This window comes from Heteronotia binoei, chromosome 1 (assembly GCF_032191835.1).
Source record: "Heteronotia binoei isolate CCM8104 ecotype False Entrance Well chromosome 1, APGP_CSIRO_Hbin_v1, whole genome shotgun sequence".
NCBI classification, from domain to species: domain Eukaryota; kingdom Metazoa; phylum Chordata; class Lepidosauria; order Squamata; family Gekkonidae; genus Heteronotia; species Heteronotia binoei.
In genome coordinates this window covers 200,262,245-200,287,497 of record NC_083223.1, presented here as the reverse complement: position 1 = coordinate 200,287,497, position 25,253 = coordinate 200,262,245, and the positions used below count along the sequence as shown (strand labels likewise).

The following is a 25,253-nucleotide window of genomic DNA, read 5'->3' as shown; positions in this document are numbered from 1 at the left end:
ATAGGTGTAGCTGATTTACAGATGGGGTGTTTGATAAGTGGTCTGCCATAAGTCACCTAGTATCTGATAAGTGGCCTGCCACAAGATTTGTTTCATGACAAATCTTGTTGTTTGAGCATGATGTGCAGAGAAGTCCCATGGATAACACCACAGCATGCCACCACAATCATAAACTGCAGGTCCAACTGCAGTTCATTTCTCATATTCCCAAATCTTTTCCATACTTTTGGCAGGGTTGTGCCTCAATCCCCAAGCTTTTGCTCCACCTTTCTTGTTTCCCTAATCTATTTAATGCTAGCCAGCTGTTTGCAGTCAGCCTTAAAAACTATAACTAAATTAGCATTCCTGCTGAAGCATATTCCCTGAACAGATATTGTCCACATCACTGACATATTCCGTTAATGTTTCTGGAGGATCAGATGAGGCTTCACTTTTATTTGCACGAAAATGTATTTCATGCAAACAAACAGCAAAAGACATGTTAAAAAAATTCAGGCAGGCCTGAAACAGCCCTCTGATTCTTTTCCCACAATTCTCTGAATTTCTGAGTATGTTAGATCCAGATTAGATACAAGGTTTTAATACTTTCACACTCAAATACTTTCTTTTACTGGACTCTGTGCGCATGTGTGTTTAAATACAGAGATGGAGAATGAGCACTCATTAGTGGCTCTCTTGATGAAATCTGCTGCCCCAGATGATTGTTCCTTCTGGCAAAACTTAAGGAAAGTTTGGCCCAGTATCCATGTTTAAGAATAATCATTATGTGTGCATAATATATGTAATAATATATGTGCATAATATGTATGTGTGCATTGCCCCCCCAGTCGGAAAGAAGAGGCAGACACAAGTGTTGGGTTTTAAACCGGGCCGCTTTATTAAACATTTAACAACTGTAACTGGCAGGGGGTGAAGTACCTGAACCAGACAAGCCCTGGGGTCAACACCTGGACCCCGCCTTGTCCAAAGGGCGAGCCACCCTGCCCCCAGCACAAGCCCGCCGTATTCAGGTTGTAGCTGAGCGGCCAGGCCTCCAGCCATCACCATCTGGGCTGGCATCGATCCCCATGGAAAGATCCACCCAGGTGAGGCTCCCTGTGATCTGCATTCACCGCACTGAGCCGTGTAGCCCATCTACGGTTCCTGCAGACCACCGCACCAACGGTGCTGGGCCATAGGTGCTCCTCTGGAAAACCCTGTGGCCAAACCTCCTCCAGCCTGCGACCTTAACCATTACCAATAACAAAACTAACCTGACAAGCAGTACAAGGTAGGCAAAAAACACCCCCACAATGGCCAATTGTGTGGAGATGAAAAAATTCCTACCTGGCCCCTAATAAGGCGACCGGCATACGCCTGTACTACCAAAGGGACGGGTGGGCGGGCAGAGAGCCAAAAGAAACTGCGTGGAGAGGGGGCGGGGGCCGGGGCTTATAAAGCCCCGGCTCCGCGCCCACAACAAACACCCGTATGTGGTGTGATGTTGCCCCTCCCTCCTTCCGTGGAGGCAAAGACGGCCCCCAGCCTAAACGCCGGCGAGCCGGCTTGGCTGGGAAGGGGCCGAACCTTCCTTGTGTACATATCTAGGCATTATGATATTGTTGTGATTTTGGCCAGTTTCATCACAGCACATGAATGTTCATAGATATTAAAAAAGAATCTGTTCCTCACATTTTCCCCTAAAGCACTTTCCTGGAGGCATCTTCTGGGGGCGGGGGCATAACTCAGACCCCCTAAGTCCGATCTGCATGTAGCTTGGAGGGCATGTGGAGAGGTTCCCTGTAAGTTTGATGCTTGTAGTTTGTTCAGGGTCCATTCTATACACTTCTGAATCTGCACCTGTAATTTCCCCAGAAAGCACTTTCCTGAGGGTACCTTATGAAAGGGGCGGGGGCTGTAACTCAGATCCCATAAATACAATCCTCACCAAACTTGGAGAGCAGATAGAGGAGAGTTATCCATTGTTTCCCGGTGAGTTTGGTGTCTCTAGCATGCAGGGGGGCTACTGCACCACAAACCTCACAGATGGAACCAGTTTGTGCCTAAAAGTTCATGGTGGTTTGCAGTTTGCAAATTGAGCATGCCATGAACCACAAGCTGAAATGCATTTTCCCAGTTCATGTCTGTCTCTATGTAGCTTTGCCTTTGATAACATTTGGTACAAATTTTCCTTATGCTGATGGCATGATGTTGTTTCTGGCATTCTGGAGCAGTGGCTAGAGTGTCAGACCAAGATCTTGTAGACTTGGGTTCAACTACATGCTCTGTCACAAAGGTCATTCTTTCTCATGGCATTGGCCTATTAGGATTGTTGTGAGGATAAAATGAGGGAAGAGTAGGGTTGCCAGGTCCTTCCTAGTCCCCAGTAGGGGACTTGGGGGGGGGCATTTCTGGAGAAAGTGAGGATGTCCTCAATGTGATGATATCATGCAGAAGTGACATCATCATGCTGGAGACCACCACCCCGCACACTTGCTTTCCAAGCAGTGAATTCACCAGTTGGAGTTCAGGCTGACCCCTCTTTTTGCCAAAAGCATTTAAAGGTACCCTTTAGATTTAAGGTGCCCTCCAGCTGATCAGCAGGCCATGTGCTCCTGCCAATCATCTGGAGGGCCCTTTAAATCTCACAGGAGGGGAGGGAGAGGGGTGGCTGCCGATGGCCAGTGTTGGAACAGGGCTTGGGGTGGGGTTTCCCTTGCCAGCCATGAAATCAGGGGATCTTCTGCCCTCACCTGGGGACTAATGCTGAGAAACAACACAGTTATATTGCTGGCAAATGAACATAGATAAAGTTAAATTTATAAATAATTGAATTGCATCTCTAAGACGAATATTTCATACATTCAAATTGTGCAAAAATGCTATTCATATATAAATACTAGACCCATCAAAAAAGCCACTAAAAGTGAAAACTATACTCCATTTCTAAATATTTAAAAGTCCTGGGAGGAGCCAGCTTCATGACTCGTCAGGTTTAGAGAAGTTTTGTGAAATGCACAAGCACTGAATGATACCCCAACATATGTCTGACGAAGCTCTACAGTGAAACAGCCGGTTCCAGCCTGTGGCCCTATCACTGGAGTTCCAATTCGCGTGGTTTCATTCATTCATTCATTCATTCATTCATTCATTCATTCATTCATTCTACTTGTATCCTGCCCTCCCTGCCTTAGCAGGCTCAGTTCTTGGTGTAAGGAGAAGGGATCTATTTCCCATTGGAAATCTTCAAGAACACTATAGACTTCTGAATATTTAGAAATGGACTATAGTTTTTGCTTTTAGCGGCTTTTTGACAGGTCTAGTATTTATATATGAATAGCATTTTGCACAATTTGAATGTATGAAAAAGAGATGCAATTCAATTATTTATAAATTTATATTTATCTATGTTCATTTGCCAGTAATACAGCTGTGTTGTTTCTCAGTATTGTTCTCTTGTTCTGTACACAGCTTCCTCTTAGTGGGTTTGTGTGTCCTCACCTGGGGACTGGCATCCCTAGTAGGGTAAATGTTGTGTCCTAGGTTCAAATGGAGAACTGTTACTTTTGGAGGGAACTGTTACTTTTGGAGGGAAGCTGAACAAGCCAAGCTTGTACTCCACACCAGGGTTCCAGAGAAGGCCTAAGCGTGCCCAATCAGGGGAAGGATTGAAACATAAGTAGCCAATCAACATCTAGGCTCATACTGTACCCTGATAGGCCCTTAGGCCTCTGTAAATAGCCAATCCATGTACATAGTTAAGGTCCAATCAGAAGGGGGCAAGAATTGTATAAAGGAGCAGGAGGTTTGAATAGAGCTCAGTCTGTGTTGTGTTCCTGAAGTAAAGCTTGCTGAAATCACTCTCCGACTCTGGTCTCTTACTGTGTCGACCCCAGTACTTTACACTGGCGACGAGGATGGGATGCCAGTAAGAACCAGCAACAGAACCAGGAACACGGAAAGGTGGCTAAATCCAAGCCATCTGGGTCTGCACCTCCGCTCTGCGCACACCCCATCTCGCAAGCCGCCCAGACACGCTGCCAAGAATGGAGGCTCCAGCCAACCTCCTGCAGCCCTTTAGCATCGATCGCCCCGAGCTGTGGGACTCGTGGGTTGAAGGCTTCCAGTCATACCTGACCTTCCGGAAGATTACAGAGACTACCATGCAGAGAGCTCTGCTTATCAGTACGTGTGGCACGGAGACCGTGGACTTAGCCAGGGCTCTTCTCCAACCCAGGAATCTCTCAGAGACGCCGGTGGACGACATCATCAGCGCTCTGGAGAAGTATTTCCAGCCCCAGCCAACCAAGCTCACCCGGCACTGGGACTTCCGACAAAGGACACAGAAGGCAGGCGAAACCACGATGGCGTTCTTGACAAGCCTGCGCCGGGTGGCAAGCCGATGCAGTTTCGCAGACCTCAACGAAGCCCTTCTCGACCAGTTTGTATGGGGCTTGAGGGATGAAAAACTACTACAGAAACTCCTGTCCCTCTCCGAGTGCGACCTAACAAAGGCAATCGATGTGGCCACCAGCTGGGAGAAGGGCAGATCAGCAGGGCCACGGCTGACAAGACAGGCTGCGGCACACCAGATCAACCCTGAACCATCTACAGAGGACTCAGACGAGGACAAAGCTCTACAAACCGGCTATCGTTCAGCAGGAAGGAAGACCACCCATGCCCCACAGGGCATGAGACACAAGACACCACCTGCATGTGCAAGCTGCGGGGGCCAGCACGAGCGAAAGACCTGCCGATTCCGGAATGCCACCTGTCGACTCTGCAACAAGGAAGGCCACATCGCCTGTGCCTGCAGATCCACATCCCGAGCATGCGTCCCGCAAAGATCTGCGCACTCCGAAGGCCAGCCAGACTTCGAGACCGACGCTCTCCATGCCCACCTATACCTGGTACAGTACCTACCCTCGCCGGTCAGGCCCTCCAAAATCCGGGTCAATGTAGGGATCGGGGGGGTGCCCTGCCAAATGGAGGTGGACTCTGGGTCAGCATCATCTATTATAGCGGCAGAGACATTTTTTAAAATCCCCACCAGGCTGAGGCCTCGTCTCAGGGACCCGGGGTTTACCTTAGTGGACTTCCAGAAGAATAAGGTGCCTATCTTGGGAGTGGGCCCGGTCCCAGTCCAATACAAGGGGTTCAAGGGCCAGCTACAAGTGCTAGTGGTCAAGAACCACCTTACAAACCTTTTGGGTCTCGACTGGTTCAAGCCCCTGGGAATAGAGATCAGGGGGGTCAATAAGACTGTCGGAGTGGACTTTAACAAGGTTTGCGAAGAGTTCCCGGCTGTTTTCGATGGCACCTTGGGCTGCTACACAGGTCCCCCGGTTACACTACACCTCGACCCCACAGTGCGGCCTATTAGGCTTAAAGCGCGGCGAGTTCCATTCGCGCTCAAGCCTAAAATTGAAGAGGAACTGGATAAACTGATTGCACAGGGAATACTAGAGCCTGTCACCCACGCAACCTGGGAAACTCCCATCGTGACTCCAGTCAAGCCCAGTGGGGAAGTGCGGATTTGTGCAGACTATAAGTGCACCCTCAACAAGGCTCTTCAGGCCCACGCATACCCTGTGCCCATCGTCAGCCACGTTTTAGCCACCCTAGCTGGCGCAAAAATTTTTGGCAAGTTGGACTTGGCCCAAGCTTACCAACAGCTGCTGGTGGATGAGGCCACGGCCAACGCCCAAACAATAGTGACCCACCGGGGGGCCTTTAGAGTAAAGCGGTTGCAATTTGGCGTGAGTGTGGCTCCGGGGTTGTTCCAGGAACTCATGGACTCTCTTTTAAAAGGACTTCCCGGAGTCACTCCATTCTTCGATGATGTGCTGATCGCTGCAGCCTCGCCTGAAGAATTCGCCGCCCGCCTTAGAGGAGTCCTACAACGTTTTGAAAAAGCCGGCCTCAAGGTCAAACGGGAGAAGTGCCTCCTGGGCGTGGATCGGGTGGAATTCCTGGGGTTCTCCATCGATGCCCAGGGGGTCCACCCCTCCGATGCCAAGCTGCGTGCCATCAGAGATGCTCCAGCGCCCACCAACAAGCAAGAACTCCAGGCCTTCCTCGGCCTCCTAAACTTTTATCATGCTTTTCTCCCCCACAAGGCAGCGGTGGCCGAACCCCTGCACCGACTTCTAGACAAGAACCGACCCTGGGCGTGGGGCCGCCAGCACGCTAAAGCCTTCCAGGATATCAAGGGCCTCCTGATATCCAACTCCGTCCTTGCCCATTTCGACGAGACCCTGCCCTTGGTCCTTGCATGCGACGCATCCCCTTATGGCGTGGGGGCAGTTCTGGGCCACCGACTCCCTGATGGGACCGAAGTCCCTATCGCATACTACTCGCGGACCCTCTCGTCGGCGGAGCGGAACTACGCCCAAATCGACAAAGAAGGGTTGGCAGTTGTGGCCGGCGTCAAAAAATTTCATGATTACATCTACGGCCGGCCCTTTACCCTCTATACGGACCACAAACCCCTCTTGGGCCTCTTTGCATCAGACCGGCAGACCCCTCAGGTGTTGTCCCCACGGGTCCTCCGTTGGTCCATTTTTCTAGCCGGCTACACTTACACCCTAGTGCATCGCCCGGGCAAGGCAATGGGCCATGCTGACGCCCTGAGCCGCTTGCCCTTGCCTGACGTGGATCCCGATCCAGCCCCGGCTCATCAGATCCTACTGATGGACATGCTTCCGGACAGGCCATTGCTCGCCCGCGACGTTGCTGCCCGCTCCGCTCGTGATCCAGTCCTCTCCCGCGTCTTGGACTGGGTGGGGAGGGGGTGGCCCAAGGGCTCGACTGGGACGGAATTTACTCCATTTGCAGCCTGGAAAGACGAACTATCCACCCACAAAGGCTGCCTACTATGGGGCAACAGAGTCGTCATCCCCAAACCCTTGCAAGACCAAGTGCTGAGAGCCCTGCATGAGGCACACCCGGGCATAGTCCGCATGAAGGCTCTCGCACGGAGCTATGTCTGGTGGCCCGGCCTCGATGCAGAAATTGAGGCTTGGGTTAAAAGGTGCCCGACATGCCAGATGTCGAGGCCTGACCCCCCACGTGGCCCAGTGTAACCATGGGAATCCACCAAAACCCCCTGGTCAAGACTGCATATGGACTTTGCTGGCCCCTTCCATGGGCGGACTCTACTCATACTAGTGGATTCATACTCCAAGTGGTTGGAGGTGGTCCAGGTGCCCTCGCCATCATCGCAGGCGACCATCACGGCTCTGAGGGCCATCTTTGCAACCCACGGGTTGCCGGAGACCATCGTCACCGACAACGGCACAGCATTCACGTCTGCAGTGTTTCAGGACTTCTTAGCCAGGAACCTCATCAGGCACATTCGCTCTGCCCCGTTCCATCCAGCCACCAACGGCCAGGCAGAGCGGATGGTGCGCACGGCAAAGGAGGCCTTGAACCGTCTGGGCCCCTCAGACTGGCCAAAAGACTTGGCGTGTTTCCTAATGGCCTACCGGACCACACCCACCATCTCCACAGGTCGCAGTCCAGCCGAACTCCTCATGGGCCGCCGCATCAGCACCCTGCTGGACAAGCTGCACCCTGACCGAGCCCCAGACAGGCGACCGGCGCCGGAACACCTTAAAGCCCCCAGAGGGTTCTACCCAGGTGAGACAGTGTGGGCACGGAACTATGCCACCACTGGCCCCGCCTGGCTCCCTGGAAAGGTGGACCACGTCACCGGACCGGTCTCCTATGCAGTGACCTTGGAGGGTGGACATCTCCTGAGGCGACACATCGACCAACTCCGTGGTCGCCTGCCTGCCGGGGAGCCAAGGTCAGAGGCTCCAGATCTGGACAACGTAAGTCCCCGTGAGCCTGACACAGAACAGGGTTCCGTGGAGCCCGCTTCGGCCCAGCAGGAGGAGACCCCCAACCGCGCAGCTGAACCCAGGTCTCCCGGGGCCGCCGTCCCAGATGTCCCCAGCTCTGCAGCCGCGGAACCACCAACCGAGTCAGAACGCCCAGTCCCCTCGGAGCTCCAACGCTCAACACGAGACCACCGCCCTCCGGCATATCTCCAGGACTATGTCACCTGATAGCTGGAACTATGGGGGGAGGGGTGTTGTGTCCTAGGTTCAAATGGAGAACTGTTACTTTTGGAGGGAACTGTTACTTTTGGAGGGAAGCTGAACAAGCCAAGCTTGTACTCCACACCAGGGTTCCAGAGAAGGCCTAAGCGTGCCCAATCAGGGGAAGGATTGAAACATAAGTAGCCAATCAACATCTAGGCTCATACTGTACCCTGATAGGCCCTTAGGCCTCTGTAAATAGCCAATCCATGTACATAGTTAAGGTCCAATCAGAAGGGGGCAAGAATTGTATAAAGGAGCAGGAGGTTTGAATAGAGCTCAGTCTGTGTTGTGTTCCTGAAGTAAAGCTTGCTGAAATCACTCTCCGACTCTGGTCTCTTACTGTGTCGACCCCAGTACTTTACAGTAAACCATGTAAATCATCCTAAATTCCTGGGAGGAAAGGTGGGATAGAAGTATTAGATGTACTGGGCTGATGTTTGCAGGGGAACTTCAGCACATTGGTAATGTTATAAAGAGGGAGGAGAAACTTGACCTGCAGCCCTTGGCATTGAGTAGCAACAATATGCAATTTGTATTGTAGAGTTCTAATCTCAGAATTCAGTTTTGAAACACATGATAACTTTCACACATCAGTTCTGTGATAAAAAAAGTAATTCATAGGCATTCTTGCATGGCAGTGCCCAACATATGCAAGGATTTTTCAAACATTGGAATGATTTGTTAAAAGAAATGGTCAGTTTAGCCATGTGAAAAGCATTGCTAAGAAGATAGCACTTTAATGTGTCTGGAAAGTGTCTAAACATCACAAGAGAACATGTTTACAAACTATTTTTCAGATTGAGGGACTAGCTTACGTAGACATAAATTTATGTAGAATTCAATACCTCCATAGGAAGATGGTTGAATGTTATGGACTAGTCAAGTATTTGGAAACTTGATATTGCTAGCTGTACATTACATACATGTGAACAACCCTTGTACAGCTACAGATTTCAAAGTTGTGGAAACTCTGAGTAATAGTCAATCCACAGGCTCTTTGTATAAACTCTATAATACAGTAAGGTGTTATTTCTTTCTTTGTTTTTTTCTAGCTTTAGGTTACACATTTCAGCACTGAGAGAGTCTATTGTTAGCTGGATATTTCCATTGCTAATTCTGCTATGAGCTATGAACTGCCTCAAGACATTATAGAATGGATACTTTATAGTTTTGTGGGATCCTTTGGGTTGTTTGACTCATATTTCTTTGGTTACCTTTCATTATGATAATGTTGATGTCTTTGTTAGACCATGCCTAAGAAGAAAGCTGTTTTGCAATGCCTATTGGAGCCAGGTGTTCTGGTTGAAACTGACTTCCCTACTGAGCCTTGTGATTTCAAATATTGGTGTTCTTTTAAATTATGGAACCGGCACACCCTTAGGAATTGTTGCATTGTGTTCTCACCTACACATAGGAATCCAAGAGTGGATTATGTTCCCATCTGAGGGCACTGTATAAGATTCCAAATATTTGCTCTAAGCATGAGACATTGAATCCATTGACACACAGTCTTTTTTCATGTAGGTGTCAGTTTAATTTCTCCAGAACCCCTAAACAGCCCCTTAAAAATCACAGTTTGGTTGTAAAGGCTATACATTTTCCATTCCTCTGAACTCCAAATGTACAAAATAAACTTATATCTTTCCTTTTGAATATCCTTTTCAGGTTTCTTTACTCCTTTCATTTGCATCTTTGCCTCTGGGGATTAATGCTTACATTAACTAACATTACCATCCTAAACCAAGTTAAGCCCTTCTAATCCCACTGAGTTAAATGGATTTAGAAGGATGTAACTTTGCTTGGGATAGCACTTTAAAATGCTTATTTCAACTTTAGACCTTGTCTAACTTCTACTTAACCACAAATGTCACTGTAGACCACAGGTGAACAAGAAGTGGTTTGTATGTACAGAACTGGGTAAAGAAGTAGATGTGGAGAACGAGTGTGAAGGCCATATTGTCTATATAATGTTGGGCAATGCACTACACACACAGACCCTTTCTAATTCCAAAATAATGCATATACCTAACCCTCTCTCATACACATTTTTTGTTTCAAACCTTCTTTCACATTTCTTGGATCTTTGAGTTAGGCTACCCCTGCCATATGTTGATTCATATCTTGATGACCATGGCCTGGAGATCCAAACTCTGTCCGTGAGCTTATAATGATCCATTCACATATGTAACTAATTACTTTCTATTGTTACACGAACAAGGATTTGTGAACCCGCTCATAGCCTAACAAGAAAGCACTTGCGAACAAAGTATAATTGTGATGAAGGGAAATTCATAGACACCTCAGAGGAATTAAAGGTTGCCAGACAAAAAAGTTGGAAGAGATGCTCTGATTTGGCCCAAGGCATCAAGAATCACTGACCATAAGCACATTTTGAAATATATTATGGTAATTTGGGGAGACTCCTTCAGGGACTTCCCCTCCACTTTTTTTGTAAACAGAAATTACAAGATGAACCTTTACTGGAAACTGAAAACAACGGAGAGTAGTAGAGAAAAAACTGCATGAATAGGCAATCTTTTGGGGTCTACTTAAGGAGGTGATATGTGGGCAAATAAAAGAGAAGAAGGGTGTTAAATACTAAGTTTGATACATTAGCAGTCACGCAGAATTGGCTTTATTGGCAACAACATATTAAGACAACATGGTGGGGCCAAGACCCCACTTATGAACATGCAAAAGAACCACCCCCCCCCCAACTTCCCATATCAAATCACAGTCGTCAGGTTTCACACCCTGACCACTCATTGGTTATATCTCAGATGGAAATATCGCATTGCTAGTGTCCCCACAGTTGCCCAGTTGCCCACAAAAGTTTTCTGCCATGCATAAAGTCCAATACATAAAACCCCTCCCCCCCCAAGTCCCAAAGTACTAGCATACATAGTCCTCTAGGTACCTTGGTGGGTGGCACTCCTGTGAGTGCCGGGGCTCTGCCATCGATGGAGGTGCTGCCAGAGCTGGGCTCAGTGCCACCCCACCCACACCCAGCTGGCTTTACTAGCATGGGGTGGCTGGCTTGCACCTAGTCTGGGGCAGCTCTGGCTCTTCCTCGTCCTGGTCTCCCCTACTTTCCCCTGGGATCTCTGGCGCTTCCAGAAGCATTCTGTGGTGCAGCTGGTCAATGTGTTGATGGAGCAGCTGCCCCCTTCAGTTGACACCTCATAAGAACAGGGTCCCGTGACCTGTATCACCCTGGCTGGAATCCATGTGGGCCCGCTTGTGAAATTCCGGGCATACACCTGGTCACCCAGAAAGAATCCTCTGGTTGCCTTTTGGTTCCCCAGGTTAAACCTCAGGGAACTCTTCACAGATGTGTGTGAAACTGTGTGGCTGAGACTGATTTACCCCTATGATTTGTATCCCAAGGGGCTTGAATCATGCCGGTCCCAATAGACTTGTGAGCTTGCCGCTCACCACCAACACATCCAACATGCCGTTGAACTGCACTCAGATGCAGCCCCACCCCTTGATTTGCACAGGGGTCTTTTGATAGTCCCTCAGGATGAACCCAGCAGGCTGAAGCTTGGGGCCTAGTTTATGGAGAGTTTCCTCCGAAATGATAGATATGGAGGACCCAAAGTCTAGTTCCATCACACAGAGGGCCCCCTCCAACAATGCCATGACCTTTATTTTATGGGGGTGTCTTGGGGCAAGTTGAGGCAGGTGATGTGCAGCTCTACCACTTCTTGGTGGGCCGTTGCGTTATCTCCAGCAGAGTTGGGCTCAGCAGAGTTGGGCGATGTGACCTATCTTGGTGCAGCTTCGACACATGGTGTTCCAGAATGGGCAGGAACATTGCTGGCCTAGGGAGAACTTGGTGGGTGTGCAAAACCTTGTCCCCAGACTCTCCCGACTTTGTGTCCTTGGCTTTATTGGCAACTACATATTAAAACAACATGGCAGGGCCAAGACCCCACTTATGAACATGCAAAAGAACCACCCCCAAACTTCCCATATCAAATCACAGTCGTCAGGTTTCGCACCCTGACAGTTCATTGGATACTTTAAAGGAGTCCAGTTCTCCAATGGAAATATTGAGTTGGTAGTGTTCCCGCAGTTGTCCAGTTGCCCGCGAAAGTTTCCTGCCATGCATAAAAGTCCAATACATAACAAAGGGACAAAGGATGTACTTGACCAGACACACCAGGAACAAGCTGAGCCCCAGAGGAGTTGCTAGAGCTTCAGGAGACCACTTTCAGTGGAGAACCACCCCTATGTGAACAAAATTATCCATCATGCCAAAATACATCTTATGTGGCAGGGATTAACTACCCCTATTGTAATAGGTAGATTTAGAATGGGGAGATCCAGGATCTGATACCTAATCAACCACAAAGCTTACAGAGATAATTTTCAGTCTGACCTAACAGGATTGTTGCAACAGCAAAAGTGAAGGGGGCCATTTATGCCTCACTGTGGACCTTAGGGGAAGAGTATGATGATAAATAAGAAAATGATAGAAGCTTTTCTTTTGTTTAATTAAATATATCCCTTTCCTATCCATAATTTTAAGTACAGACCAATCCTAAACAAACACAGACTAATTTCACTAATTAATTTCCAGCTATTCAATTGTGCTTTGACCAGTTCCCCTCCCTTCATCTACTATGTCTGCATTTGACACTGTTGAGAACTTCCTCACAAAGCAATCTATTTGTACCAAAAATAATGCTATGTGGTTTGGAGAGTTCAATCCCCCACAAACCACTTTGATAGCCAATTTTGTCTAAAAAATTAATTTTATTAAATAATTCAAATAAAAAATTTAATAAATAGATCTTTAGGGATGGGCACAAACCATGAAAATGCAGTTTGGTTTGGTTTGTAGCCAAACCACAACTGAACCAAGCTCCTGCAGTTCCTTGGAGAGCCAATTTGGTGTAGTGGTTAAGTGTGCAGACTCTTATCTGGGATAAGCAGGTTTGATTCCCCATTCCTCCCCTTGCACCTGCTGGAATGGCCTTGGGTCGGCCATAGCTCTGGCAGAGGTTGTCCTTGAAAGCCTCTCAGCCTCACCCACCTCACAGGGTGTTTGTTGTTGGGGAGGAAGATAAAGGAGATTGTGAACCACTCTGAGACTCTGAGTGTAGGGCAGGATATAAATCCAATGTCTTCTTCATCTTCTTCCTTAAACGTGGTTTGCAAAAAAAACAAAAAGCAGCTGAGTAACAGAGAGCAGCTTACTCCCCACTGCTCAGCTGTTTGGGGCTGTCTTGTGCTTTGTGGCTTTCACAGAGAACAGAAAGTGGGGGTTTAAAGAGACCTGGAGTCCCTTTAAAACCATTTTTCTGCTCCATCAACAAACCACTTTAGACCCATCAAAAACTTCTGTTTGTAGAACATGAACAGGGCAAAATTTATGACAAATTTTGCTTTGTTGTTCAGTTTGTTCCCATCCATATAGATCTTAAACTGAAGATTGTTGCCAATGTTCTTGAAACTCCTTAGCTAACTCTGAGTTACCACGGGATATGGCACGGGCTATTAGGAAATAATAAAATTGACAGAGCTGTGCAAAACTACTTCCTGAACTGCTGATTTCTCAGGGCAAATTATTTCCATCTAAAGGAAATGGACTATTCAAACAATCTTAATGTTTCTGGCCTAACTGAAAACAGAGGTAACTAATGTAGCTCAACAATAACAGGAAATGTGGTGGGAATCCATCTCCTAAAAGAAGATGGAAAAGATTGCAGGGGATACTTTGAGGTGGAGATCCCGCCCCATGAGCTAAGACCATGAATTAACAGGATTTCCTAGGTAGTTCAGCAGATGTTTATCTTGGTTGGAAGATAGACTAACTGGGTTCCAAAATGAAATTTCAAATTTAAAAGGACAGGGAATGGAGGATCGATAATTGTGAGGTCTCAACTATTGAAAATAAGGCAATGAGAATCATTACAGGAAACAACTCAAAAAGCAATTAGATAATTATTTGTTGCTACCATTTTTACAGGCAGAGATTTCCATGGCCTTATTATCAGCTGGCACAATAAAAAGAAATCATGAAACCTTGTCCTCCACCACAGATCTCTATGCTTTTTAAACCTGCTGTGCATTAATTAACAGCATAGAGCCAGTTACTTTAAAATAAATGACAACCCTATTCTTTGGTTGCATCAGAGATTATGTATGGGCAGAAACCTGTGTACACTGAAAAATCTTGCTGGATTGGGTTAGAAAGGAGGAAGAGCTATCATGTTCCTCCTTTCTGGCCTGCCTGAAAGTATAATTGTAGATCCCACTTTCAGGGGAAGCTAAGGTGATGATGATGATATTGGATTTATATCCCACCTTCCACTCTGAATTTCAGAGTCTCAGAATGGCTTACAATCGCCTTTATCTTCCTCCCCCACAACAGACACCCTGTGAGGTGGGTGGGGCTGAGAGGGCTCTCGCAGCAGCTGTCCTTTCAAGGACAACCTCTGCCAGATCTATGGCTGACCCAACGTCATTCCAGCAGGTTCAAGTGGAGGAGTGGGGAATCAAATTCAGTTCTCCTAGATAAGAATCCACACACTTAACCACTACACCAAACTGGCTTTCCAAACTGGCTAGGTTATCAAACTTAAACCATGAGATCTTGCATTTTGTAGAGGTGCAAAGAATTTCTGAAGATTCAGTTTCTTTTGCTGCTCTTTGATTTCAAAAAGGAGTGGAATAAGTGTTCTGGTGATTGACAGAGGAAAAATCCATTTGGTGGGTGAATCCACTCATTAATTAATGAGTTACTCTTTAATTGCAGGAAAAAAACCATAAACCACTTTTATTCTGTTTGGGCAGGAATTTTTTAAGAGTTAATTAAAGGTTAGCCTCCTAAACTGTTTAGTTTTTCTTGGTTAAAACAATTTTATTAGGTAACATATGGTAACAAATTATATTTCTTGCATCATTAATAACTTCTTTTATCTATCCCATATATTACTTTCTACCCACCCCTCCCCCCCCCCGTTACTTGACCCCCACCGGTGTTATTTACTTAAAGTACTAATGTTTAAAAGTACTCTTAACTAATAAAAACAAAAATTAATATTGTTCTTTTTTCTAAGACTTAATCATTATCAAAAATTGTCCAATGTCCTTTTATTTTCCACTCTTTTTCTACATATCTTCTGAACTTTTTCCACTCCATCTTAAAAACTTCTAAATCATAGTCTCTTAAAATTCTTGTTAATGTGTCCATTTCACTCCATGTCATAACTTTTACAAGCCAATCCCATTTCTCTGGTATTTTTTCTTGCTTCCACAACTGCACATATAATGTCCTAGCAGCTGAAAGCAAGTACCAAATTATAGTTCTATCTTCTTTTGGAAATTTTTTCCATTTGTAATCCCAACAGAAGTCTCTGCAACTTTCTTAAATTCATAACCCAAGATCCTAGAAATTTCTTGTTGAATCATTTGCCAATACTTTTTTGCTCTTTCACAAGTCCACCACATATGGTAGAAAGAACCTTAATGATTTTTACATTTCCAACGTCTGTCTGGCATCTTATTATTCATCTTTGCCAGTTTCTTAGGAGTCATATACCATCTATACATCATTTTAAAACAGTTCTCTTTAATACCATGACATGTCAAAAGTTTCATAGAGTTCTTCAACAATTATTCCCATGTTTCCATCTGTATTTCTTTATTTACATTAATTGCCCACTTAATCATTTGAGATTTCACTACTTCATCTTCCGTAGACCATTTTAAAAGTAATTTATATAATTTTGAAATTAATTTTTCGTTGTCTCCAAGCAGAACTTTTTCCATTTCTGTTTGCTCTTTTCTTATTCCTTCAGTTTTAATGTCATTCTTCACCAAGCTCTTTATTTGTTGCATTTGAAACCAATCATATTTATTATTCAGCTCTTCAGCAGTTTTCAATTCTATTTTGCTACTTTGTATTTTTAATAGTTGATTATATGACAACCACTTTTCTTCACCCGTCTCAGCTGTTATTTTTATCACTTCAGCTGGCACTATCCATAACGGTTTTCTCTCATCTCCATATCTCTTATATTTCATCCATATATTTAGCAAGCTGTTTTTTATATAATGGTGAGAGAAAAAGCCGTCTATCTTTTTTACCCATAATACATATAAGCGTGCCAGCCAAATTTATTTCCATGACCTTCCAACACTGAGTTTTTTATTTAACAACATTATCCATTCTTTTATCCATACTAAGCAAACTGCTTCATGATATAATTTTAAGTCTGGTAATTGAAATCAGCCTCTCTCGTTTGCATCTGTTAAAATTTTCATTTTAATTCTTGGTTTCTTTCCCACCCACACAAACTCTGAAATTTTTCTTTGCCATCTATTAAATTGTTTACTGTCTTTCACAATCGGAATAGTTTGAAACAAATACATTATTCTTGGTAGAATATTCATTTTAATTGTGGCTATTCTACCCAACAGTAACAAATTAAGTTTATTCCACTTTAACATATCTTCATCCATTTTACACCATAGCTTCTCATAATTATTTTTGAACAAATCAATATTCTTCATTGTTATCTCCACACCCAAATATTTTACCTTGGAGGTAACTTCACAGCCCGTTAGTCTCTGCAATTCTTCTTGTTTATTTATTTGCATATTTTTACATAGAAGTTTGGATTTTTCTTTATTAATACAATCCCGCCAACTCCCCATATTCTTGTATTTTGGCTAACAACAAAGGTGTGACTTGTACGGGGTTTTCATTTATAAACAGTATATCATCTGCAAATGCTCTGTATTTGTAAGTAAATCCTTTTACTTTTAATCCTTCTTTTTCTTTATCTTCTTGAATTTGCCTTAGTAATATTTCAAGAGTCATTATAAACAACAATGGGGAAAGTGGACAACCTTGTCTTGTACCTTTACTAATTATCATGTCTTCAGTAAGATCAGCATATATATATAGGCTTGCACGTTGTTCAGTATATATTGCTTTTATCATTCTTATAAAGCTTTCTCCCACCTCCATTTTCTCCATTACTGCAAACGTAAAATCCCAATTTAAATTGTCAAATGCTTTCTCTGCGTCCACAAAGAATAATGCTACTTCCTTTTCTGGATGTCTTTCATAATATTCTACAATATTCACAACAGTTCTGACATTGTCTCTTATTTGCCTTTTGGGAAGAAACCCCACTTGATCTTCCTTTATAAAATTTATCAAATATTGTTTAAACTGTTCTGCCAAGATTCTTGTATATATTTTATAGTCATTATTTAATAATGAAATTGGTCTATAATTTTTTACATTCGTAACATCTCTATCTTCCTTTGAAATCAACGAAATAACAGCTTCCTTCCACATATTTGGTATTTTCCCTTTTGTTCTTATCATATTCATCAATTTCGGAAGTTTCGGGATTAACTCCTCTTTGAGGGTTTTAAAAAAATTAGCTGTATATCTATCTGGCTCAGGTGCTTTTCCATTTTTCATTGCATTAATTGCTGCTTCAATTTCTATTTTTTCAATTGGATCGTTCAAAACTTTTCGCATATTTTCTGCTAAGGGTGCTATTTTTATCTTTTGTAAGTACTCATCCATCTTTTTATCCCCTTAACACCTTCCAGGGTTGGAAAATGCCGAGCTAAATTGCTTCTCAGAAGGGGAGCAGGCTGGGGCTTCTGTTTGGGGTAGTGGAGGGCAATTTAATGCCTACTGCCTACTTTTCTCAGTCAGAGATCAGTCCAAGATATGCACAGGAAACTCTGAGGAGATTTACCTTGGCTAAAAGGGAGTCCTGAGAGGGGGCTCCTTTGAGGCTTTGAGGGGTATCCGGAGACGAGTTGCATATTCATCATCTGCAGAAGTTTCCAGAGTCATCTATTTGACATAAGCTCAACAGGATCCTAACCTTCTTTGAGACTGCTAAACATCTAAAGCTATACAAGACTGGTGTTGGATCTGGATAACTGAAGAAAAAGGTACTGATGACTATCTTCATTCCGGGACTATTTAAAGTTAAACAAAATAAAATCAGAAGGTGGGAAATAGTGATTCAGAAAGCTTGGAAGAAGAAGGGGTGAAATTTGAATTTTGTAAATTTAAAGGATAGTGCTAAAAAGTGGAAAGGAATTTATTGTTTTGTCTACTTGTGGTTTTGGTAAAAAAAAGCCCCATTGTCACAGATTTGCAGCTCTCACAGTCAACACAGGAAATACGTCAAACATTGCGAGATCTTTTTACCAGTGAAAACGGGATTTGGTGGCAAGTAAAGCAGGAAGTGTTGGATGGAAAGGGGAAATCATTAAAGCAGCTAGCCTACTCTAGGACTATAATATCGTAGAAAAACATCAGCGGCCATTGCTAGGAGGTCAAAATTTAAACCACAAACCCAGTAAAAACCTGCCACAACTAAGACCAAGTTTCTACTTAGGGCTTAGCACCCACCCAAAGGCCAAGTGCCAACCGCAGCCCTTGCCAAAGATCCCTCAGGAAAAGCATATTACCCTTTTCCGAGAGATGCACTCCATCCCCTCTGTAGATGTCAGGATATTTTGTAGAAATATCCGGATGGGGCAAATAGTGGTTCATACCACCCTCCAAGGTCCTGTGAATCTCCTTAATTGCCCTGTAATGAGCCCTCTCTATCCCAACTGGATTCCAAGCACTGCACCACACCAAGCGCGGAATCATGGCCGACCAAACTATAATGGTACCAGGCCATCTCTTCCTTATGTACTTGAAATAATCTCGGGCCTGCAAAATCAAAGCCTTACCCTAAACCAGCCTGAGATCGTCCCCCTCCCCAGGTAAATAATCAAAACCTGAGGAGGGGGAGCCACACTCCCATGAAATAACAGGGGAAGGAAACAGGGCCATTGAAGACATCAGTGCCCACCACTCCACAGTAACAAATTGGCTGAGTCCCAGCTGAGAGCCAACAGCAGTTCTCCGAGCCTGATGTGCCGCCCAAAACAAATAACTGTGCCCACAGATGAGAACTCAGCTCCTCTGGCCTGGAACAACAGCACCTAAATAGAGAAACAAACAAGTTCCACCGGGAGGGGCCAAACAATGTAATACCCTACCTCAGCTCTAAAGTCTTCAAACTGCCGCACAGCACGTTCGTAAGACTTCCTGGTGCTAGGCGCGATGGCTAAGCCTATCGCTCTGCAGGCCTCGACTCTCCAATCAGCCATAGCTGGGGCATTGGTGCCACATCTTGATTGGCCTCCAGGGCCAGCTGACAAAACCTCTCCGTCTGTTTACGAGAGCGAGCGTCAGCCACCCCGTTATTCACCCCAGGATCATGCTTGGCCAAAAACAAGATATTAAGCTGCAGACAACGCAGAGTGAAGGCCCTCACCAACCTCATCACCCATTGTGATTTGGATGAAAGGGAATTAATGACATGAACCACAGCCATGTTATCACACCAAAAATGTACCGTGCGATCGGTCATATCACTCCCCTACAGCCAAACCACAACCAAGATGGGAAAAAACTCTTAAAAAGTGAGATCCCGACTCAACCCAGCCTGCACCCATGAATCTAGCCAACTTTCCGCACACCAATGTCCACAGAAGTAAACCCCAAAGCCCAACGACCCAGCAGCATCAGACATCACCTGAAGCTCAGCCTCCAGTCTCATGTCTTCTCTCCAAAATGAAATCCCATTAAAGGATTCCAAAAACTCCTGCCACACCCGCAGGTCCTCCCTCATGCTGCTGGTAACCCTAGTTCTGTACAGAGGTGAGTGAAGGCCCGCCATAGCATCACAAAACCTAGGAAGAAAAGCTCTACCCAGGGCAACCACTTTGCAAGCAAAGTTAAGATGCCCAACTAACTGCTGAAGTTCAAGCAGCATAACCTTTCTCTTAAGGAGGGAAGAACTGACCCTATTCCTCAAATCCTCAAGCTTCTGAAAAGGTATTCTGGACGATTGCGCCAGGGTGTCCAACTCAATCCCTAAAAATACAAGGCATTGGGCTGGGCCCTCAGTTTTCTCCTCGGCCAGCGGCACACCCATCTCAGCAGCCATCTCAACAAAGCCAGACAACAACTGAGCACAACGACCAGTACCAAAAGGACCCACAAATAGGAAGTTGTCCAAATAATGGACCACGTCCTGTAAGCTGTAGCTGAACATGCACTTCTTTTTTTTCCTTTTTTCTTTTTTTGCATAAATTTTCTTTTATTAGTTTTACAGAAAAAAAACACAACAATATGTATCAGCCAACAAAATAACAGTATTAGTAACATCAGACATAACATAACACTCATATCATTGGCATTTCATTTCATTCATCCTGAAGGAGGATTGTCTGTGGATTCTATCATACCCGTTAAAAAAAAAACAAGTATAGGCATTTAACAAAAAGGATTAGTCAATTAGTCTAACACTAGTCTATCATTTCCCCCCCCCCCCCACTTTCTTTATATAGAGTATACGACTACGTTCCAATTTTCTTCCTTATAATACAGTATTAACACCTACTTTTGCTTCATACCATTTATAAAATTTAACCCATTTTCTACCAGCTTCAGTTTTGGACTCTCCTTTTAACATATTCAAAAGTATACCCAATTCAGCAGCATTAAAAATTTTGTCAACCACTTCATCCATTTCAGGACATATTCTTTGTCGCCAATATTTGGCAAAAACTATCCTTGCCGCGGTGAGAATATATATCGTCATATGTTCATCCTCGGAGGGTACAACCTTCTTAACAAATGACAACAACATCACCTCCGGTTTAAACTGAAAATCTACTAGTAATATCGCCTTTAATATATCGTGTACTCTTTTCCAAAAATTTTTAGAAACTTTACAGTTCCACCAAATATGAAAAAAAGAACCTATTGCTAGGCCGCACTTCCAACACATAGGTGAGATAGATTGGTTAATTTTGGACAATTGCAGGGGAGTAATATACCATCTGTGATACAACTTAAAAAAATTTTCTCTGTAATTAATTGGTTTAATGATTTTACAATTCATTTTCCAAAAGTTAGACCATTGTTCTAAATCGATATTTTTTTGCAAATTTTGGGACCATTTTATCATTGACTCTTTGACCATTTCATCCAATTTGTATGATATAATTATATACTTTCTTAATTACCTTATCCTCATCTACAAGTAACAGCTTATCAAAATCAAAATTATATTTAGTAAATCCTTTCAACTTGTCCATATTATATTTGGCTATTATCTGATTCATCGTCCACCAGTCAAATTTTATCCCCCTAGATTCTAAGTCATCTTTTTTCCTTAAATTGTCCTTTTCATCTAGGAGGTCCTGATATCTAGCCATCCTTGTAAAATTCCATAACTGTGGTAGGGTTGAGGCTTCTTCCGGAGATAGCCATCTCGGTGTCTTATTATAAATTAATCTTCTGATTTTTAGCCAAACATCATATATAGTTTTACGAATTAAATGGTTCCTAAAATACTTCTGTCCCTTGTGAATATACCATAGGTTCGCGTGCCATCCGGCCTGCAAGTCGGAACCTTCTAAGGCTAATATACGAGTGTCCCTCAAAGAGATCCACTCTTTCAACCAAAGTATAACACAAGCAGAGTGGTAAGTTTCCCAATCCGGGAGGCCCAATCCACCCATATCCTTTTTATCTTTTAGGATTTTCCACTTTACCCTAGGTCTCTTACCTTGCCAAACGAAAACTTTAACTAGCTGATCTAATTTAGTAAAAAACGATTTCTTAACCACGAAGTTGATCATTTGAAATAAAAACATTACTTTGGGTAGGATAGTCATCTTAATCAATGCTATTCTACCCATAAAAGAGAGTTTCATATTCGCCCACTTTTTTAAGGAAGAATCAATCTCACTTAAGAGAGGAACATAATTATAGTCATATAAATTGCTACATTTATTTGACATAATAATCCCCAAATACTTTACTTTCGTTTCACTACTAAACCCCGTTGTTCTTTCCAATTCTTTGACCTCTCGTATAGAGATATTTTTAGTGAGCATTTTGGATTTCTGCTTATTTATTCTTAATCCAGCAACATGTCCATAATCAGCTAATTCTTTTAAAATCTCCTCAACTGACTCTATATCATTTTGAGATATCAAAACCATATCATCAGCATACGATAGGACCTTATAAGATTCTTTTTTAATTTTCAAACCTTTAATTTTACTATTACTTCTTATGGCATTATTTAGAATTTCTAATGATAAAATAAAAAGTAGCGGCGAGAGTGGGCATCCTTGTCTCGTACCTTTGGAAATTTTTATCTCTTCTGTAAGTACACCATTAACAATAATTTTAGCTGCCTGTTCTCTGTAAAGGGCCTGTATATTTTTAACAAAAATATCACCAAAATCCATGACTTTTAATAAACGCAACATAAATCCCCAGTTTAAATTATCGAATGCTTTTTCAGCATCGATAAAAAATAAAGTCATTTGTTTCTCCCTATGTAATTCATAGTATTCCAATATATTGGATAAAATCCTAATATTAGTCCTCATGTATCTCTTTGGGAGAAAACCTGCTTGATCCGGATGAATTAGAGTTCTTAAAATTTTCTTTAATCTATTAGCTAAGATCGTAGTATAAATCTTATAATCTACGTTTAATAGTGAGATCGGCCGGTAATTCCTAATGTCGTCTAAGTCTTTAGTAGTTTTTGGGATAAGTGCTACATTCGCAGTTCTCCAAGATTTGGGAATCCTATGTGTAATCCAAATCTCATCAATTAAATTTTTAAACTGCATTATAATATTTTCCTTAATAGAAATATAATATTCCGCGGGTAAGCCGTCGGGACCTGCCGCCTTATTCCTCTTTAGTTTAGCCCATGCTTCTTATACTTCAAACATCGTGAACCGGCTATTTAAAATGTTCTTCTGTTCTTCCGTCAAATTCTGCGTTACCTTATTTTTTAAATAAGCCTCTTGTTTATCACTATTCACCTCAGTCCCACTATATAATTGGGAATAGAAGTCCCAAATTATTTTTTTCTTATCTTCTACGAACGCCTTCTGATTACCATCCTTATCTTTTAAAACCTTTATTAATTTTCTTTCTCTTTCTTTTCTTATCTTATGAGCCAGCCATTTACCAGGCTTATTGGCATTTTCAAAGAACTGAAGTTTAGCATACCGGACCTTTTTCTCCATCTCCTCCAAAAATATTAAATGTATCTTATGTTGAAGTATCTTTATTTCTAGTTTAATTTCTTGTACTGAGAGTTTCTCTTTTAATTGTTTCTCCTTCTGTTTAAGCATTTCAGTTAAATTTGTTAAAGCTGTATTTTCCTCCCGTCTTTTGAAAGCATTAAAGCTGATCGCTAAACCTCTCATGTACGCCTTACTCGTCTCCCAAAGAGTCCTATGGGATATCTCTTTCTGTGTATTTAACTGGAAGAATGAATTCATCTCCTTCTTCACATATTCAATAAATTGTTTATCTTCAAAAAGCGTAGAATTCATCCTCCACCCTGACCTTTTCTTAACGTCTTTCAAAAAAAATACAATAGGATTATGATCAGCTACTGTACTTGGTAAAATTTCTATATCTTCAAATAATTTCACTAATCCTGTCGTCACCCAGACCATGTCAATGCGGGACCAAGAATTGTGCCTACCTGAAAAAAACGTAAAATCTCTTTTGTTTGGATACATAGTTCGCCAGAGATCAACAAGAGTAAATTCATCCACCATCTTAAAAAACACTTCTGGAAGTATATTACTACCAGATCTCTTAGATCTTTTTTTTATGACTTCTAGGACTTCTATCTAGATCTGGGCACATCACCGCATTGAAGTCACCTAATAAACAAATCTCATCATAGCTATGGGTACAAATCTTCGCGTATAGATCCTTATAAAATTTGTTCTGATTGACATTGGGTGCATAGATATTAACCAACAAGAATTTTGATGATTCTTTAATTATTTCAATTCCTTGGATCCTCGCATCATCCGTTTGGAAAATCAATTTAGCTTGAAGATGTTCCCTAACATAAGTTACTAGACCCCTTTTTTTCTTCTCCACCTCTGATGTTACAAACATATTACCCAATTTTTTATTATACAATAACAATTCATCTTTCCTTTTCATGTGTGTCTCCTGTAAGCATACAATATCAACATTTAATTTCTTTAATTGAAGAAAAACGATTTCTTTTTTGTGGAGAGTTCAAACCGTTTACATTTAGAGACAGAATTTTTAATTGTTTTGCCATTGAAGTATTTAATAACCTCTAGGTCTCCCTTAAAAGTTTTTCTTTTTCCTTTGGGCCCTTGTCTCTCTTTGTGATCGTTCTTCGCCCTGTCTGCCTACACCCTCACCTAGTTCCTCTAAAGATAAAAGATCTACTAGCTCTGCTGAGTCAGTTTGTCTGTCCTTAATCAAATCTTCTTTGGAACTTCTTCTTTCCAATTTCTTCAGCCATGTTTTGGTTTGATTTTTTATAAAGTCTTCAGCCTTCTCCTGAGAATCAATTTTATATCTTACACCTCCGTAAGTAAACAGCAACCCCTCTGGGATCAGCCATCTATACATTATGCCCCGATCTTGTAGCATCACAGCCAAGTTCGTGTAGGCTTTCCTTTTATGCCTTATTATCCAAGGAATCTCTCTCATAACTTTAATTTTAGTACCTCTAAGCATAAGTGGGTGATCCCTTAAATCTCGCCAAACTGACTCCTTAATACACCTACGAACAAACTTTATGTGAACTTCCCTGGGTAGGTCATTCTTTTTCGCATATTGTGTTCCGACTCTATGTATAAAATCGATCTCCCTTACTATATCTTCTTTCTCCATCTTTATAACATCCATCAAAGCCTCAGCTATAGTTTCAGTAAGATTTTCACTTTTATCCTCAGGAATATTTAACAACCTGAGAATATAATCTGCATGTCCCATCTCTAGTTTTGCCATCTTAGTTTCATATTCCTCCTGTTTTATCACAATTCCGCCATAGACCGGAAGTTCCTGACATCCTGAACATGCACTTCAAGAAGGAGACCACATCATCCACTTTGAAAGAACTGAAGTCCTTTCTACGGTCTCACATTATCATACACGCCTGAACAGAGAAGCTATTGAGATTTACAAACACCAGCACAATTTTAACAGAAAGGAAGAAGGCATTTTCATCCACCAATCTTGGTACCCAGCTCTGCAAAACACCCTACAGACTATAAATTGCAGAAAGTCTCAGA

At 43.0% G+C, this 25,253-nt stretch overlaps 1 pseudogene; it reads left to right on the top strand.

Moving 5' to 3' along the window:
- The first annotated feature begins 5,150 nt into the window (after positions 1 to 5,150).
- On the top strand, positions 5,151 to 7,553 carry LOC132587238 (uncharacterized protein K02A2.6-like; annotated as a pseudogene).
- Positions 7,554 to 25,253: the final 17,700 nt, after the last annotated feature.